We start from the raw sequence: 3,163 nt of genomic DNA, 5'->3' as shown, positions 1-3,163 counted from the left end.
GTGGAGTTTGTTCAGCCAGTCTTTGGGTCCTTTTCTGGGTTGTTTGCTTTAGTGCAAGTGTTATCTAGTTGCACCTGTGGGATGAGGTGAGTTTAGGATCTTCCTACTCTACAATCCCTCAGAAGCCCTCCATAATTTATTTTATCTTTTCTTTCAAACTTATGAAACTTAATTTGTCTTACTTAAGTATGAACATGATAAAAATAATTGTCTTATTTAAATGTGTGTAATTTTTTTGAAAAATTAGTTGTTCTCATTATCCTTTATTCAATCTAGTAAATAAAAATCAATAAATTTAATGGAATCCATGTTAAATACTAGTGTATATGTTCTTGTGTTGTTGGCGGATCTATATTGTAAAACTTCTTTGAAATAATCAATTTACATAACCAGCAATAAGATGAGCTTGCCTTGTGGACACTGAGATTTTATTAAACTGATAAGAACAGATACTACACTTGATCTTAGCCAAAAGGCCGAGAAGCGATTACACTGAGATTTTATTAAAGAAGAGTACTAGAAGTTGTATTAGCATCATGAGAATGTTTTTTATCTTAAGATCATAATTAGTATCATTCTCAAGTTTCTCCTGCCATACATTTATTCTTTCTGCCTTCCTTCCTTCCTTCCTTCCTTCCATCCTTTCTTCCTTCTTTCCTTTATTCCTTTTGCACTTTTTCTTTCCTTGTTGTAACTGGCCTGATATTCTTTGTGAATCTTCATTATTCAAGATAGCAGACAGGAAAATAAAACTAATAATTTTTAGTTGAAATTGTAAGTTTAATTTCATTCAAAAATTTAACCAAATTTATTTTTCAGATTTCCATCTACTCCTTTTCTTCCTCCTCAATATGCTATCACTGTGTAAAGATATTGTGGCCTTCATTTGGAGAAAGAGTGCCAACTTGTCTATTCTTCCTAAGTTTATTGATGTGGGGTTGGTGAGCTATTACTCCAGATTACTCTGCCGTTGCCTAGTAATAAAATCTGTGATTTCTTTCTCAAGTCTATCAGGATCAAGTGGCCTCCAGATTCTACCAGCCCTTTCCATCTTGACTATACTGATTAGACAGGGCTTCTAGAGATTTTTCCTGTGACTTCCATATGTCCCTCCACCCAAGCGTTATTTCACTACCCTTCCATTGTGGAGCCACCACAGCACTATCATGGGGACTCTGGCATACTACTCAGTCTGTGTTTTTAATATGCATCCGTGCATGCATGGCCAAACTTCAAAGACCCTTGTGGCACACACTAGCAGTGGCTTGTCAGAGTCAAAATTGCATTCTCCTTCTGTTTACACATTTTACACTTTTCACTGCTGGTTTTACTATTGATCTCTGGGGGTGTGTGGGGTATGAAAACAGTTTTCAGGTAATCTTTTCTCAGAATACTAAACAGAAAGTGAAGTGGAGTTAACTCTGTCCCTGGCATTACCCTCAGCCTGTCTTCGACATCTCCCTTTTCTAGGACTTTGAAAATATTATTAAAATGTGTTTTGTTTTGTTTTGGTTTTTTTTGGCTTGCCTCTCTTACTTTTATTTAATATATTCTCCTTCTAACTTGAATTTCTTTAATGAACACCTGTATTTTTTGAAAGGTATGGTATTGGGTATGACTGATCCTCATTCCACAATGACTATTAATTTATTGGGACAAAGTACTACCAGGGAAGAATAACAACAACAAAATGTTCTGAAGCCATGCCACACTTCTGATGCAAGTTCCCTTATCTTTGTAGAAAAATAAACAAGCAAAAACACTGATTTTATATTTGGCATGACTTAAGCTATGAAAGAAATGAAACGTAGCACATACAATTACATGTTTTTTCTTTTTTCCCTAAACAATCCTGAACTAAGTAATATTTTCCCACATGTACAACACAATTAATATTGGGTATGTTGAAGACAGTTTAGCGCTAAAGGAATCCAAAATGCTTTCTTATTTCTTAAGCAATATGAAATTATATGTGTTTTAATTTTATGGTGGATTAATAAATATTTAGAAATAAATTGCAAATTAGAAATTCAAAGAAAATGTTTTATAATTTTAACCATATCTATAGAGTGTGTGGGGGAGTAAAACTATGGGTTATTTCTCTTTCTTTAAAGATTAATGATGAAAGCACAAACTACTTTTTTTTTTTTTTTTTTTTTTTTTTTTGGTATTTTGGAATAAGGAAGCATGTTAGAAGAAGGATTTATTTCACCAATGCAGCAATGGGTTAAGCTCAAGAGTTGGAAAAAAACTCTTTTGTAAACATTTTTTCCCGCATAACTTTAAACCCAGAATATTAAATCACTATGCTGATTGGACAATAATGCTTAGAACCATTTCCCCCTCTTTTTGATAATTCTGTTTGGTGTTCGTATGTTGTTTCCACACAGCTTGAATATTCATTTAGTAAGATCAATAGGATGTAACCAATATGACCACAGAGGCATAGTTATGTTAGGAATAGTTTATGGTATTATAGATTTTACTTGCTACTGTGTGTTTTCTAGGCCTAGGCTATCAGTTTTTATTATTTTATTTATTCAGTGGGAAGAATATGCCAAAAATCATCACATCTAGTTTAATGAGTCATTTGTTAACCTACATGGTTTAGCTATTTGAGAATACTCCCATTCATATATCTTAAATTAAGTGAACAAAAGTCATTCATTTAGTTATTAGTTCTTTTCTTGGTTTTATTTTTTAACATAATTTATTGTCAAATTGGCTTACATACAATACCCAGTGCTCCTCCTAACAAGTGCCCTCCTCAATGCCCATCACGCATTTTCCCTCTCCCCCACCCCCATTCACCTTCAGTTTATTCTATGTATTTAAGAGTCTCTTGTGGTTTGTCTTCCTCCCTTTCTGTTTGTATCTATTTCCCCCCCTTTCTTCCCCCATGGTCTTCTGTTAAGGTTCTCAAGATCCACATATGAGTGAAAACATATGATGTCTGTCCTTCTCTGACTGACTTATTTCACTCAGCATAGTACTTTCCAGTTCCATCCACGCTGCTGCAAATAACATGATTTCATTCTTTCTTATTGCCAAGTAGTATTCCATTGTATATATAAACCACATCTTCTTTATCCATTCATCAGTAGTTATTATTTCTTGAGATTCTTACTATGGGGGAGAGAGAAGCAAACACATGTTAGGGAAC

General features: G+C 33.9%; 1 pseudogene; it reads right to left on the bottom strand.

The window, feature by feature from the left end:
• Positions 1-324: 324 nt before the first annotated feature.
• LOC128775226 (U2 spliceosomal RNA) lies at positions 325-488 on the bottom strand (annotated as a pseudogene).
• Positions 489-3,163: the final 2,675 nt, after the last annotated feature.

The sequence above is a fragment of the Panthera pardus genome, unplaced genomic scaffold, assembly GCF_024362965.1.
Source record: "Panthera pardus isolate Hobbes unplaced genomic scaffold, ASM2436296v1 HiC_scaffold_6, whole genome shotgun sequence".
Taxonomy (NCBI): domain Eukaryota; kingdom Metazoa; phylum Chordata; class Mammalia; order Carnivora; family Felidae; genus Panthera; species Panthera pardus.
The sequence above is the reverse complement of the archived record's forward strand: the minus strand, read 5'-3'. Positions and strand labels throughout refer to the sequence as shown.